This window comes from Panulirus ornatus, chromosome 55 (assembly GCF_036320965.1).
Source record: "Panulirus ornatus isolate Po-2019 chromosome 55, ASM3632096v1, whole genome shotgun sequence".
Lineage (NCBI taxonomy): Eukaryota > Metazoa > Arthropoda > Malacostraca > Decapoda > Palinuridae > Panulirus > Panulirus ornatus.
Genome location: NC_092278.1, coordinates 37,437,804 through 37,455,264, shown reverse-complemented (window position 1 = coordinate 37,455,264; position 17,461 = coordinate 37,437,804). Strand labels below are relative to the sequence as shown.

The window sequence follows — 17,461 nt, the reverse complement described above, 5'->3', positions numbered from 1 at the left end:
TTAATAATCATGATATGCAAAACATCTTTTAATATGTAGATATGAATAACCTATATACAATAGAACCTATAAATGGAAAAATATCTGAATTTTGATGTATATTTTTTGTTTATACTGTCGCAGATGTTAAAATTAATCCTAAGAGAAACAAAAATATATATACAGCAATTTTAGCTTTGTCATGTGGAAATGATTAAATATATCGTAACTACGTCAAAATTCTCGATGTGCAGTGGTTACCTAGAATAATGGGTATTTCATATTCTATTGAGGGTATCTTTTTTGGTAGTTTAAATGGTCTAGAATTATGTTTGACATCTGAAAAAGGTGTTAAGGGATTTTGGATTGGTTGATGTAGGTCATAAATGATGGCCTTGATATTGGAACTTGTCATTTGGTCGGCCTAAACCACATATATCCAATCAATCAACCTTTTCTACCAGGTACATATATTAATTTATCATCATTTTTATGAACACTAGCTCCTTTATACAGTTATTTAGAAATATATTTTGTAACTCAGAACCCAAGAGAAAAGTAGGTACTTATTTATTATGATGTAAATTCCATAACGCTGGCGTCCCTCACGCCTCCTGTTTTCCCGCCGCCAACCAACTTCTCTGCCTTCCCAGAAAATCCACGGAAAAAGTGCCTGTGTGACATCGCCTTTGGAGTCTTTCATCAACTTCATTCTGGTAAGTTCTTCATAGAATGGTACAATTTTCTTATGTGGGCTATGGGTTCCTGAGTCGACCCATGAGGAAGGATTTCAGTTTTTGTAGATTTATGATGCTCTCGGTGATCCTGTTCTGCTCGCCATATGTGATTTTTTTTACGTCTTGTATTTTCCCCTTGCAGATCGTATTAACCGAATTAGTCTTTAACCGAAGTAGTCTTTATTATTTCTGAAATTCGTTGGTTGCTGATATTTCTTTCGTTGAAGTGAGTGAATATTTCAACTTACCGTCGTTAGTCAGTTGGTGTTTTGGATCCATCCATCTGCGATACTTTCCTTCTTGTAATAACAAAATATATCGATCATCCGCCTGCAGTAAAGTTACTTTCGATTTTCCTTTTGGACATTTTCTGACCCATACGAAAAAAAAGTCACTAGAAAAAGTACTAGGGGTCGAATCCTGGAGGCCGCTCGTGACTGAGGCTTGAGTTAGAGGAAATTTCCAGAATATACAGTTGCCAGTTATGCAATTAAAAAATCCAAATTTATGCATTATTAACCCTTGTCTTGAAAGTAGTCTTCATAATGTTATTTAAAATAAATTACGTATTTGAGTAAGTTGAAGATATGTAGATAATGTTTATTATAGATTTATGTATATTTGAAAAATATAGTGATAAGTAAAATACATCGAAATGGCAACGATTACGTCATTATTTGAATTTGAATTCCATCAAAATTATTTGATATTTTTCGTTTGTTACACCAGTCTGACTAGTCATTAACTCTATTATTGTTGTTACGAGCACAAAAATAAGACATCTTAGTACCAAGGGCGTAGTAAGTGATCGTTTTACTTAGTCAAATTCCATAAATCATATTTTTAGGAGTATGCTCATGTACGTACATATTTGAACGTTAATACATGAAATAAATGCCATTATATGAGAGGAGTGCTTGCATATAACATTAATTTTCTTAACACTATCAACAAAGATATGTATACAGAATCATAACTTACCATTGTGACAAAAAAGAAATGCTTGCAATTATATGTTGTACAGTTGGAACATTCAAGTGCATTATCCCCTAAAGCCGAAAAGTATATGGTCCATGAAGATTTCATGTGGACAACGGCACATTAAGTTAAAAAAAAAAAAAAAAGGACTCCCGCCCAAGTTGGGACTTGTGTGTGACCAGACTCAGAGAATCATTTTCAGAAATTCACCTGGTACTCACACTGTATTTAAGCACTGTATATATATATTTCAAAGGCCATATTGCATGTACACCGGTTCCCAATGATCTTATGCAACAAAATTTTCACTATATACACCAAACATTACACTTATAATTTCATCAATTCTTTTTTCCATTTTTTTTACACTGATAAAGATTTCAATGATATTTATACTTAATACTTTTTTTTCTCACTATTTTGTGTAATGAATGATTACTCATTACTTATTTTATGAGTAAAGCTATTGATGATTGTACTCCCCGTTGGAACGGCTTTCATTCCCGAGGCACTTAACTTTAACCTGACTCAAACAAGTTCGTGTTACACTAATTTTTTTTGCATCACCACTTCATAATCCCTCACGTGAGTTCACAAGCACAAACTTTTTCTTCATACTGGTTTATATCACCTGAAATATGACATTATTTGAATGTTTCCCAAATCGTTTGATTTATTTTTTGTTAATATATCTCGTGCACTATAAATTTCTGGTGATCTGTTAACACTTTACTCTCGCAACGAAACATTAACAAAAACTCAACATGATCACATTACTCAAATAACATTATCATTATAACATTAACATTATCATTATCGTTATCTGATTCACGTAGACTTGCCTGCATTACATTATATATATGTATATATATATATATATATATATATATATATATATATATATATATATATATATATATATGATAATAGTAATAGAAAGCTGAGTTAGGTTTCAAGCGAGGACTCGTGCGGACATAATGCAGCAGACGAGTGGGTAGGGATGGAGGGCAACGGTTTGACCAGTCCGCGGCGTCTCAGCGGGTGTACACCGTACAGGCATTGTCACTGACTCGGAGGGTCGCAAGAAATCATGCTGACAACGCTGCGGCGGTTTGACGTTACATAACTAAAGTGACCAGTTCTTCTGGACTTAAGTGTTTTCTTATAATGAGAAGAGGAAAGTTTCTTGCCAGGCTGGGGAAACTGCATAGATGATATGCTGAATTATGTTTTTCTCTATACACTGTACATCACTTCTTGCTAGTTTTTGCACGTCACAGGTCAAATGTACTTCCTGTGTAGCATTTTGTGAGCACGATGGAAAATGTCAAGAATTCAATTCAATTTCAACTCTTTATTCCGCAAAAAGTAAGGAATGGAATATATTCCGTATGAAAGCAAGGAATGTAATCTTAGTGCTCTCACTAGTGACCCCAGTACGTTACCAGATGAATGTGGTAGGTGTCAAAATTATTTATTACAGTATATATACAAAGAATATTTTTTATTTTTTTTTTTTTTGCTTTGTCGCTGTCTCCCGCGCTTGCGAGGTAGCGCAAGGAAACAGACGAAAGAAATGGCCCAACCCACCCCCATACACATGTATATACATACGTCCACACACCCAAATATACATACCTACACAGCTTTCCATGGTTTACCCCAGACGCTTCACATGCCTTGATTCAATCCACTGACAGCACGTCAACCCCGGTATACCACATCGCTCCAATTCACTCTATTCCTTGCCCTCCTTTCACCCTCCTGCATGGTCAGGCCCCGATCACACAAAATCTTTTTCACTCCATCTTTCCACCTCCAATTTGGTCTCCCTCTTCTCGTTCCCTCCACCTCCGACACATATATCCTCTTGGTCAATCTATCCTCACTCATTCTCTCCATGTGCCCAAATCATTTCAAAACACCCTCTTCTGCTCTCAACCACGCTCTTTTTATTTCCACACATCTCTCTTACCCTTACGTTACTTACTCGATCAAACCACCTCACACCACACATTGTCCTCAAACATCTCATTTCCAGCACATCCATCCTCCTGCGCACAACTCTATCCATAGCCCACGCCTCGCAACCATACAACATTGTTGGAACCACTATTCCTTCAAACATACCCATTTTTGCTTTCCGAGATAATGTTCTCGACTTCCACACATTCTTCAAGGCTCCCAGAATTTTCGCCCCCTCCCCCACCCTATGATCCACTTCCGCTTCCATGGTTCCATCCGCTGCCAGATCCACTCCCAGATATCTAAAACACTTCACTTCCTCCAGTTTTTCTCCATTCAAACTCACCTCCCAATTGACTTGACCCTCAACCCTACTGTACCTAATAACCTTGCTCTTATTCACATTTACTCTTAACTTTCTTCTTCACACACTTTACCAAACTCAGTCACCAGCTTCTGCAGTTTCTCACATGAATCAGCCACCAGCGCTGTATCATCAGCGAACAACAACTGACTCACTTCCCAAGCTCTCTCATCCCCAACAGACTTCATACTTGCCCCTCTTTCCAAAACTCTTGCATTCACCTCCCTAACAACCCCATCCATAAACAAATTAAACAACCATGGAGACATCACACACCCCTGCCGCAAACCTACATTCACTGAGAACCAGTCACTTTCCTCTCTTCCTACACGTACACATGCCTTACATCCTCGATAAAAACTTTTCACTGCTTCTAACAACTTGCCTCCCACACCATATATTCTTAATACCTTCCACAGAGCATCTCTATCAACTCTATCATATGCCTTCTCCAGATCCATAAATGCTACATACAAATCCATTTGCTTTTCTAAGTATTTCTCACATACATTCTTCAAAGCAAACACCTGATCCACACATCCTCTACCACTTCTGAAACCACACTGCTCTTCCCCAATCTGATGATCTGTACATACCTTCACCCTCTCAATCAATACCCTCCCATATAATTTACCAGGAATACTCAACAAACTTATACCTCTGTAATTTGAGCACTCACTCTTATCCCCTTTGCCTTTGTACAATGGCACTATGCACGCATTCCGCCAATCCTCAGGCACCTCACCATGAGTCATACATACATTAAATAACCTTACCAACCAGTCCACAATACAGTCACCCCCTTTTTTAATAAATTCCACTGCAATACCATCCAAACCTGCTGCCTTGCCGGCTTTCATCTTCCGCAAAGCTTTTACTACCTCTTCTCTGTTTACCAAATCATTTTCCCTAACCCTCTCACTTTGCACACCACCTCGACCAAAACACCCTATATCTGCCACTCTATCATCAAACACATTCAACAAACCTTCAAAATACTCACTCCATCTCCTTCTCACATCACCACTACTTGCTATCACCTCCCCATTTGCGCCCTTCACTGAAGTTCCCATTTGCTCCCTTGTCTTACGCACTTTATTTACCTCCTTCCAGAACATCTTTTTATTCTCCCTAAAATTTAATGATACTCTCTCACCCCAACTCTCATTTGCCCTTTTTTTCACCTCTTGCACCTTTCTCTTGACCTCTGTCAATGTGAAACATTAATAGCTTATGTATACGCAAAATCTACATAACATATAAAGGGGATCTCCAAAGCTTCCTGAATTTTCTGGATTTTAATGAAGGAATATTTCTAGTAATGAAAAAAAAAATATATTTCCAGGCGTTGAAACTGTAGAGATGTGATTTGCTAAATTTTGTTTCACCCCTCATGCACTACGTCATTTTTTGTTAGTTTTTGTACGTCTCGGGTCAACACTAAATGTACTTAAGAGCGTTTTGTGAGCAAAGGTGGAGATTCCTTCAGAACAGCTTCAGCATTACGTATGACGTGAGTAGTGTGGGGAGTAATATTAGGTTTCCACCTGGGCCGCGGAATGGTAGTGGTGGTCCATCCAGCAGCAGTCACGGAAGTGTTGCATTTATGGACACGGTAAGACGTGGCTGAGGCCATGGCTATCGGATCTCTCACATAATGTATAGGCGCACCTGTTGTGAGAGTTGGGACACTAAGCATACTCCCAAGCGAACTCGTATCTAATATGATCCATGTTGCGCTTACATCCTTTTTCCTCGAACCTTTTCCATGGACATAAAAGAGGGCAGAATGTCTGTGAATGGTATCTTTACCAGGTGGGCTCGGCGACAGACGGGATGGCTGGCTGCCTGTCAGTTTGCGGCGGATTTGGGACTGCGAAGTCAAGTGTAGACTTAGTGGAGTCACTCTTAGCAAAGCCATCTGCGATCGTGTTCCCCATTATACCTACATGACTGGGTATCCGTAGGATGGTTACTGGCCGCCCGGGCCAGTTTGAGAATCTGAGATAAATCTGCGAGTATGACTCTACCTAGAGTTGCCAGAATTAGGGACTGTGATTGTAATTGTGATTTTCTTCAACGTTGATCCTAGTAAGGAAAATATTTTGATCATACAGTAACTTGAAAAAGAAGTAAAAGTTTATGCTCAATAATAGTGCACGGATCTGTAACTGTAAATTACAAACGTAAAAGAAAAACTAAAATGTCAATTTTGTTTAAGGCCCTAGTGAAAGTCTATATCAAGGCCAGGCCTAAAGTGAAATATAGGGAGCATTAGAAAAGGGAAAAAGAAAAGTCACGATAAAGTATTTATGAATCTTACGAGGAAGTGAAAAACTTCGTTTAAAATGTGCCAGGTCATAGTTGTTGAGGAAGACATGAAAAGAGAGTTCAAAGTTTCGAGGTACAGGAAAAGAAAAAATGATCAAAACGGCCAACCCTCGAGGGAGTTGCCAGCGGCCACACAATGATTATGTAAGCCACTCCAGAAATTAATCAGTCCACTTTCATATGGTTCTGTTAGTGATGACGTTACTGATGCATAACTCCTTTGGAGTGAGGAATTCTTTGAGGACTCTACTCTTCCAATGACAGCCTCGCCAAAATGACTTTTCACTCGAGGTGTAACCTCATGCAGGCTGAGTCCGGTAACCTAGTAAATACATGGAATTGACAATCATTTCAGATTTCTGCCACTAAGGTACCAGATTGTCCAGTTGACAAAAAAGAAAAAAATGCTCGATTTAGTGTGAATTTTTACCCCAATCCTCGTCGCTTATGCTACGGTAGAGCTGGCAGTAGTTAACTTACAAACGGTACGGAGCACCAATCATACTTCACTTTTGTGGTGTGCTATTAAAGATTCGTGCCCTGAGCATAAACTTTTACCATATTCAAGTAATTTTATGAAAAAATTCCTAATTGTACAGTGCACCTGACATGATCTGTAGGGTGACAAGGGATGGGACGAACCACCCAACTTTTTGCAGTAGATTTGGTCATGAAATATATGCGTTTAGTATGAGGCAAATATAGTAAGATGTCTGACGAATAGTTAGAGGCCACACCACATCGAAATGCTGGGCATTCAGACCACCGCACACGAGCTAGAGATGGGAAAAATATACATATGCTATTATTCAGTCATGCATTGCAGTATCCTATATTGTAGACTGTTATATACATGAATTACACATTGTTGGAACTTCGAAGTATTGTCGCTAGGCTGTTGCATATGACATCTCGGGCGCGTATCGTGTGGTTCATAAGAACAATGTGTATCTTTAAAGAATAAACTTTTTTCTTTTTTTTTTGTTTGTTTGGTGGGGAGGTGACTGAGAGTTGAATTAAATCACTGATACTAGTCAGATATTTATAAAATTAGATACAGCTGCAGCAGAGAAGTAAGTTGATAACGAGGCTGGCGACTGTTTTTGAACAACAGTCGATTTATATTTGATAATATAGAACGACTGATACCGGAAGTCATGGGAGTTTTGTTAGACGAAACAAATTGATATGCTTCCTTTGAGAAAATTTCATTATTATATACTGATGCCCTTGTTTTAGTCAGGTAGTGCAACTGACATGGTTGCTTCACTGGTCACAAGTATAAAGTTTCACCGGTTATTAAAGTTTCACTGACCACTAGTATGAAGTTTCACCAGTAACTAGCCTATAGATCTGTGAGACAGGAGTCATTATTTCATGGGGATGAAAATGGTAAAGATGTATAAATGATTATTATGACCTGAGTTTATCGTGTGCTCTGTAGTTCCAGGGGAGGACCCCCCCCCCAAACACACACACACACACACACACACACACAATTCGATATAACCGTAACGGATTAGCGGCGGTCTGAGAATCTCAACTTTAAGCCAGAGTAAAGGGGTGCAGGTACACACATCAAACACAGTAGTACATTATTTTAACAAATGTTGTACTATATTTAAATTTACAATAAAGCACTCATTAAAACCGAATGTGAAACGTTGCTTTGAAGCTGGTCCATCAGATGGCTTGGTGCTGATGCGTGAAGACGATGTGAAGTGACGCCTACAGCCTACCAAGCCTAGGCGCAAAGTGGCTGGAGGAAGTGCAGCGAATATCTCATATTGAATTGTTGAGTGGAGGGAGATAGGCTTATCGGAATTCATGAATCTGGAAGGGGTTTTATTTTTGGGGGTTGAAAGACGAGGGAATTTGACGTGACTCCGATTGGTTTCTGAAAAAAGCGGTAATGGGCAGACTACATGACATGAATTACCATTCGAAAGATTATGAAAATTTGGGTTTTCGTGCGTGTCTGTGACACACTACAAAGCAACTTTCTACTCTCGGAAAAAAAAAAATGATACAACAAGCGAGCGCCTGTGTACGCATATTATTGTTTGTGTGCGTTCATCAGCAGTGCACGGCAGCGTATGCAGGTCACTTTTCTGGAGGAGCCGTGGTTGCTTCACAAATACCGTTATCAGCCCCGGGCACCTCCTACCGAAATTAGCACGTTATCGCAACCATGATGGCATACGGATAACCCACGTTGATTATAACATGAGACGAAGTGGTCAGGAGTTGCTAACCCAGCCTGAGGTGGTGCCTCACCGTAGCTGGTTGTGGTCGCAAACCTCCAACTGCTTTACTAAGTTTCCAAGGGGAAGCGCTGCGTCCCAGCCTCAATTTTCCTTGAAGTCGAGGCTAGGCTGGTGCGATGAACACTTGTTTCACCTCATTGCCTCGTTTAATAGCCGGCTCGGGTTTGCCTTGAAGCCAGCAAAAAAAAAAAAAAAGGCGATTCTAGAAGCCGCAGAAACTACTCGGCAGCAAACAGAAGGGGATTTTCGTCCCTGCGAGTCAGCTGTACACAGATGGCTGGGATAACAAACCTTTTATATCTTTTTTTCTATCCCACTCCATCCCTGAGAGAAGGCCCCATAATTTTCATGCGTGGTCAGGTATGGTGGCAGGGGAACAGGTTCTGTTGGTTGGGGGGATCACGGGTTTGGGGCGGGGCGGCCTCAGCCTGCCTGCGGCTCCTCGTTGGACGATGTTGGCCGCTACCTCTTTGCTGCAGAAGAATGGGGAATGTCCGGCTGGCCTCCTCCTGTGCCTCGCAACCCCATTCTTCTCATGGGAGAGAGTCACATAACCAAGAACTGAAGAACACACACTTGGTTTCCCATACTCATGAGATCCCTGAAGTTGACAGGTACCTGCTCATGAGATACTCCCGCTCATGACTACACCGACAACTGTAGTGATGGACGATCAGTCATTCGGGCCACACCCTGCATCGTGGCTCGGGTATGGACGTGGAGCCCGCTGCAACACGGACAGTACGACCAGATGTGAATGCATAATGTGGACGATCCCCGTGTATTGAAACATCGCTCGAGGGAAAGCAATTCATTACAGTCAGCTGTAGTTGCATGGTCCCCCCCGTGCAACAGACCGTCCATTTACTGCCTTGAAGCTGTCGACTAACTCTGACCTCCTCGAGCGTTACTTAAGAGTCACGACCTTGTGTACCTGCGGCGCCGTGTCTCAGAACAATGAGGAAGGCGTGTCAGGGGAGGTGCGCGGTTTTCGCCAGTCACCAGGCACAACAGGCCTTGTCACTCGCCAGTTCGTACATCATTTATCGTGCGGCGCAGCGAGCACCAACAGTGCGTCCGTGTCTTTGCTTAAGCCGGGGGGTTCAACACCCGTATGATGGTACCAGCTTGACCAGCAGGTGTTTATTCTTATTGTGAGTCGTCTGCACTTTTGGTCTTGTTTGACAGGTGCAGTAAGGTCGTAAATTCCCTCTCGTTCCCACGCACAACACCCCCCCCCCCCCATCTCGTCTCACCATTTCCCACAATCCTTATGTTTCACCGTGTCCCACGCCCTCATCACGCCCTTAATGTCTCACCATCTCCCACGCCTCCATCACGCCCTTTATGTCTCACCATCTCCCACGTCCCCATCACGCCCTTTATTTCTCACCATCTCCCACGCCCCCATCACGCCCTTTATGTCTCACCATCTCCCACGTCCCCATCACACCCTTTATGTCTCACCATCTCTCCCCCACACCCCTCGCATCCCTTATGTCTCACCATCTCTTACGCCCTCCTCACATCCCTTATGTCTCCCCATCACACTCTTTAGGTCTCACCCATCTCCCACGTCACTCACATCCCACCTGCCACCTCCTTATCCCCCCCTTTATGTGCCGTTCACCTCAGAGTCTGTACAGGTTCTCAAATCTCTCTCATCTAACACAAGTCTCACGTTCTCCTCTCCCCCTCCCCTCCAGCCGAGCCTCAGGTCCTTCTCAAGTGTTACAACCGTCTGTCTCCGCGGGGGTGGAACTTGGGTCTTCGAACTGATAAGCCATCAGTGTGTTTGTGTGGTGGCGGCGCGCGCAGGGTGGGCTAGGGGTTGCTGGGACGGTTGCCGCGTCATCTCGAGACGTCGTCCATACCCTTGCGCAGGTCGGTGCAGCTATTAAGCCCAGCGGTTACGACCCTTGGGTATGTAGGGCCTCGGGCCATCACGCCCATAGAGGGTCGTGCCTACGTAGTACGTCTTGCTAGAAGCTGAGGGGGAAAAAAGGAAAAAAGAAAATCGGATTCTTCTTATCACATGCGATGAAGCGGAGATTTGTTGAAGAATCATCGGGAATCAAAGTGATTATAAGAAAAAAATTGAGTCTTCTTTCAGTTATAGAAGAATAAAAGAGGTTAAATCTTTTCACCTGGTATAATTAAATCAAGTTGAAGCAGTGTGCTGAACAACAAACTGAGCATAATGCATACTTGGTTTAAAATAACTTAGAAAAAATTTCTCGTCAAACATATGATATTCGTTTGGTTGGAAGAGATGAGCGATATCCCTGGTCGACTGTCGTAACCAAAAGGGGACCAGTTTGCTTTAACTTTAGCTGTTGATTTTACTTTACCAAGAGAATTCGTTTGATACATTAATTTTTTCTCTTCATTCTCAATTTTTTTTTTCTTCATAAAAGGCTTTGAACTGATGATGGCAAATATGCCAGCTCTCTCTCTCTCTCTCTCTCTCTCTCTCTCTCTCTCTCTCTCTCTCTCTCTCTCTCCTCTAGGAGTCAACGCTGTAGGTCAGTTGATGTACGACTCAGCTAGTGCGTTGTTTAGGTGTAGGGGGGAGTTCTTTTTAGGGGGGGGGGGGACGGGTATGTTGGTCAGTAGGTTTTTAAATCATTACGTGCATGGATGAGAGTACACGTATTCACAGATATGTACGTGAGCAGTTATGCAGGTTAATAGATGTTTAGATCAACAAGTCTGGAGATGCATGGTTGGGTGAAGATATAGGTGTCAACGCGAGAGAGTGAGTGGGTTACCTGCAAAAATACAGCCACATGTGCCTGGATCAGCAGGTGTGTGGCTGGAAGGCAGATGTGCGAATCAACAAGTGGTTGGGTCAGTTGGTGTTTGGGTTGACGATAGATGTGCCAGTTGACAGGTGTCTGGATCAACAGGTGTGTGTGTGTGTGTGTGTGTGTGACGATCAGGTGTGTTTGTCAACAGGTGCCTGGGTCAGCAGGTGTGTGGATGGACGTCAGGTGTGCCAATCAACAGGTGCCTGGGTCAGTAGATATGTGGGTGGACAAGCGTGCCAGTCAATAGGTGCCTGGGTCAGTAGGTATGTATGCATGAAAGTTTTCCGAGCTGTGTACACAAGTGCGGGTGGAGTGGTGTGCACGGTCGTGTGTGTGTGTGTGTGTGTGTGTGTGCAGATAAATGAGTGTTTGGGTAGTCTGTGTTGCAGGTTTGGCTCAGCTGCTTAAGTTCATGTGCAAGTCTGGAAGGCTGTATGAGCTGAACATTCTTTAGTGTCGACGGATTATCAGCTCGACAGTTGTGTGGGTCGTTAAGACAAGGAGTACGAGTTGGCAGGTGTTTCCCGGGCTGTGTGGAGGTTGACGACCTGGTGGGGTGATGCGTCGGGAAGGACGAGGGGGGGGGGGGGTTGACCTCGCTCCTGGCACCGTAAGAACGCTCCAGGTGCCAGGGTTCAAGGCCGGTCATTCTATTCATGATGGGAGGGGGAAAAAAATAACGAATACAGCCCTCGGCAAGGGAGTTTATCATGTCTCTCGTGTCCAGCCTTCAGACCCCAGGCTGTGTGTAGGTACCGGGTGCAACAACCATATTAAGAAGGAATTGAATTCCTGAACACGAATCTAATGGGAATCCATTCTATCACGTGACGACATGGTCATAGACCACATCCTCCGTCCTGGACGGGGCCAGTTTCGCCCTTACAGCCGAGAGTCAGTGGGTTGATTGGAAAGTATGGTCACTGAGACGAGAATTACCCTTACTAGATTCGTGGGCGAACTTCTGGCCTTGAGAGAAAGAGCTCCGCCGCTGCTCTTCAGTCTTCTGGACGCTCCGGTCAAGGTAAGACCTCCACCTGAGGTGAGGGCCACAGCGCTGCCCCAGCCGAGGGCCTGGTAGAATACATGTGGCAGTCGGTGGGGGAGAGAGAGTGTTTTGATGGGTATGGCGGAGGGATGGATAATGTTCCAGGTTCCTCGTAAGGACAAAATCAAAACAGCGCAGGGCTTAGAGCTCTGGAGGTGGGTTCCTTATGAGGGGCGTTACAATATGACGGTCTTGGCTCGCGTAGGGCAGAGAAACAGTTGATGATGATAGGTCGTTGAGAAGTATTTACCATCACTCTCCTCAGTGGAGACGTCTTCCCGTATATTTTCAGGGGAACTACAAAAGTGAATCCGTGAATGAATGCATTCAGTGATGAATGGTTTACGTAGCGTGGGATGGTCCATTCAGGCATTATGTAAAGGAATTGTAGTCAGGGAAACGCCAGTGTGACCCAGCTCTGCAGGCCATGCAACTAGCTACTATTATCTCTCTCTCTCTCTCTCTCTCTCTCTCTCTCTCTCTCTGTTGGAGGCTCCAATTACCGACAAAAGTCCACATCGGGGTCGGGCCTTAATGAAAGTATCGAGGGGTTAATGAGAGGGAAAAAGAAGAGACAAAGAAAAGTATTTACGAATACTCGAGCAAGTGAAAAAACTGTACTTTAAAGTGTGCCAGGTCATAGTTACTGGGGAAAGACATAAGAGGGTAGAGAGTTCCAGAGCTTTGAGGTGTAAGGATTTATACCTTAATCAGAACAGCCCACCCTTGAGTTGTCAACAGCAGCACAGTAATCATGTGACGCAGCGGTTTGCCGAGTATTGTGTGACCTAGCTTGTGGTAGGGGCACACAAGCAGCCAGATGTCGGGAGCAAAAACCAAGGTAATGCCAACAGAGGAGGGAAATTGAACCAACATTGCGGCGTGGGGCAAGTGGGTCGAGTTTTGAAGTTGGCTTAAGAAGGTTGATTCGGCACACCTCTTTTTGCTCAACTCTTTCTTGACATCCACAGATTGCAGGACCACAAATTGATACCTCCCCACCCCCCTCCCTCCTCCAGATACACAGGCACGTCAGGCTTTGTGCACGTGATACGTATATCCCTAAGGACGACCCTTGCAATGCCAGGCCCACGGCGTCCTGGGTCCGATCGTCACCCCTCACCCGATTTCCCCATGATGTATGGCTACCCCAGGGACTCTTATTGACCTCTTGACCACGACGGTACGACCCATGGGTGCGATGACCTGACCCTTCAGGCGCTAGGTTAAAAGGTTGGTCATCGCCCTCGTGGTGTGGTGTCATCATGCGCAAGGAATTGTAAAAGTCTGTTGGATTTGCATGCCTGGCTGCTCCAGTCATGCGGTAATCACTCTGTGTCTCAGCAACAGGTTTTGGACATCCTACTTAGCATAGCTAGTGTCACCAAGCACGGGAAAAAAAAAGAAGATTGTTTAATAATTGGTTGATTAGGAGAGGCTCGTGCCCAGTGGAGGATGACAGGCATCCCAGCTCCGAGGCCGGGCGGGGTCACTTGCTGGTGTGTTGATCCCGGAGGTGACCACCGCCGCCGCCACAGGCGTGACCGGGTCACTTGCTGGTGTTGGTGGCCCCCAGAGTTCTCCCTCTGCGTCAGCTGCTGTCGTTTACATAACCGCCGGAGGCACACGGTTCGGTTGAATCCCCGGTGAATATTTATGACAACCTAAGCACAACGGCACGGTACGTATGGGTGTGATGGTCAGGTCAAACACCTGGCTGTCATATCCAAGGGTGTTAACATCTTTTGCTCAAGTGGTCACACTGGTAGGCCCCCAGCTAGCCAGCCGTCCCACCATGCCGTAATGAAGGCTTTTGTATCTTAAGTGCACTGGAGCCGGCGGCTTCATCTCGTATATCTTAAAAATACACTAGAACTGTCACTTTTTGTTCTGCTTAGCAGTGCAGAGAGTTGCTCCCTCGCTGGAACAGTGCATCCCGGATCATAAGTCATTCTAGACGTATCTTATAATTACCCGTCGTCGCTTAAGGCTATTTTTTTTTTTTTTTTTACTTGCATTCCTTAGGTAAAGAGCTCGTTCCCTGTTATATCTGGCCTGATAGCAGGAGTAATTGCACACCGGGTTGTAGCACCTCCGCACACTACGCTCTCCCCAACTTGCCAGCTGCTGCTATACGAAAGCCTTTATTATTGTTATGTTTTTTTGAACACAAACTGATATAGTGTTACATCATTTACACGTGAACAGAAACTGATACAGTGGTACATCATTTACATGGTACAACAGTATATCAGCTCATGCTCAACAAGGTGCAGGAGCAGTCAAAAGACTTATCACAACCACCCGTTATGGGTGATAAGCAATTAGAATCAGATTAAAAATTACATCATACCCAAAAGGTCTTGCTGTCTGGCTGAAAATTTGTGTCGTCGTGCTCTAGGGATTAATAAGTAGGCATATATATACTGTATTAGGTAAGAGTTATACAGCTGCCACCTGCACACATTAAACTGCCATGTCATGAGTACAAGTACAGGAAAATACAACAGGTAATGCCACAAGTAGGCCACTGAGCGCATACAGCACATACGAACAAAGCTGATGAAAATGAATGCAATATATAGAAATCCACACTAAAAGGAGACTAGTATCAAAGTGATGTACTTACGTAGTGATAAAAGCATAGAACTCGATCGAATAAGAATACGGTTGAAAATGGTCGCCGAGACAAGGAAACTCGCAGATAATGGTGCAGTGGCCGAGGCTAGACAAAAACTACCTGGAGAGGCTAAGAGTAATTACCTTGGCAGAGGTGGAGCACCGCCTCAGGCGCCACTAATGACTACCATTACCCTTGAAGACCGTCCTCTGGCGCTGGTCATAGGTGCTTCCCCAACGGGGGGAGATGGTGAGCATGGCCGGAGTCGTGACTAGTGGGGGAAATGGGGAAAAAGTGTGGGCAGGATGTTAGGGACGGACGGTAGGAGGAATGTGTATATACACCCCAGGCGAGCTAGGCTCCCACTGAGCTACGTCGCTCAACCTCCACTCCAAACGCAGCACCACCTACCACACTCCATTATTGCAACAGTACCTCATCTGCTGGCCACGTCGTCTGTCTGAGTTTAAGGCAGAGGGTTCCGTTCACTGCGTTTTACACAGCACCAGTCGGTAAAGAAGACAAATGTCGCGAGCATGGTATTCTTCCGTAACTTTACGAAACGTAATTTACTCTAACCTGATCGAAACTTTTACGTTTATGGTGTGTGTGTGTGTGTGTGTGTGTGTGTGTGTTGGAGGGGGAGGGGGAGAATCCCGATCCTACTTTACAGATTAGTAATTTCACCCTTGGCATGAATGTACGACCCTTGAGCCCAATGGCAAAACTATTGGGTACGACGACCCTGAGAGTCGTACCATCGCGCTCAAGAGGTTAAGAATTGGAGTAAGCCTGGCCGCTGGTGTTATCATTCATGGTAGTATGGTCCAGCCTTTGGTGAAATTGCTGACTCTCCGTGTCAGGTATCATGTCTGCATCGTATGTTTCGTAGCGGAGTTACGTAAAGCTTTACTTCCTCCGTAATCCCGTTGATACTGTGATTGTCGCTCAGACGTGTTTCAACGTTACTCCTCACTCGCTGATCTTTTGTGAGGTGAACCAGAGACGATGGTTAGTCTGAACGGCATTTGAGACGACAACTCTTGGACACGTCAGCCGAGACGAGAGTTGTTCTTGGTGAATTGAACCGATTAAGTATATAAATTATCCCTGGAGATAAAAACAAAACAAAACCGAGAACATATCTACTGCGTGTTTTAAAAGGCGAGTAAGAGTGGCTTCCGGGAGCGGGGAAATTCTCCCCTCTTGTACGACTTTCCAAAGGAACAGAGGAAAGAGCTAAATAAGCACACACACACACACATTATATATATATATATATATATATATATATATATATATATATATATATATATATATACAGATAGGTAAATAGATAGATGTAAATTTCTTTTTCTGCAAGGCTCAGATGCCTTCCGGACGATACCTCTCACGGGGGAAGTAGCGGACGTGTACGAGAAAGAAATTAGATATTTGTATGAAGAAACTGTAAAACTTGAGTGCAATATTTCTCAATTAGGATCACTCGTGGAAAAGATGGAAAGAAATCAGAGTTAGTGAAAAATGTAAGCAAATCTTGTTTAAATGTATAACTGGAATCGGTGAACAAGTGAATATATCGGGGATTAATGTTTCTTATTTAGTTACTAAAATTGAGAACCTATCACTCAGTGCAGTTGTTCCTGGGGTAATGCCAGCTTTAGGAGAGACGGTGTGATCGATCCATCACCGTACGAAATTGGAAAGATCGTTCCATGAAGGAAATGCATACAAGTAACGTGCCTGGGATTTGAGACAGTTTGCTATTGAATTTTGTAGCGCTAGGATAGGTGTTGTGTAGGGCAGAGTGACAGAGGTTGGGGGGATGGATGGATGTCGGAAGCCAATGTTGATGGAAGCATTGCCAAGGGTGGCACAGACCACTCACAACACACAAACACCATCATTGAAATAGGAAAATCACACATAAATCCTTGAAATTATTTGCTGTTGATGATGGAAATTTGCATGTTAATCATAATTAGAGCAATTAAAATATGAAGTATAATCGGGGCTAAAAGTCACATCAGGAATAAAATTTGGGGTGCAAATTATCCGTTATGATTTCCAGTGTGGGAAACATGGAGTGTTGCGATTTAATTAATGATTCTTTATTTTTGTATTGAGCAAAAATAGAAAATTCAGTGTATTTTGCCTTTAGTAATTACGTTCATACTCGCTTTATATATGGATTAATGACAAACCGTAAATAAAAAAAAAATATATTATATATATATATATATATATATATATATATATATATATATATATATGTGTGTGTGTGTGTGTATATATATATATATATATATATATATATATATATATATATATATATATATATATATATATATAAACCAGTCGT

General features: G+C 43.2%; 1 protein-coding gene across 2 annotated transcripts in view; it reads left to right on the top strand.

The window, feature by feature from the left end:
- The first annotated feature begins 591 nt into the window (after nucleotides 1-591).
- Fnta (farnesyl transferase alpha) overlaps nucleotides 592-17,461 on the top strand; it is a 92,130-nt gene continuing 75,260 nt past the window's right edge. Inside the window, exon 1 of one of the 2 annotated variants that reach the window (XM_071693478.1) lies at nucleotides 592-695. The gene's annotated coding sequence lies outside the window, so the exon portion shown is untranslated. Of the gene's footprint in view, nucleotides 696-12,389; nucleotides 12,456-17,461 lie in introns of those variants that run through there. The other variant, XM_071693479.1, reaches the window with a different exon arrangement.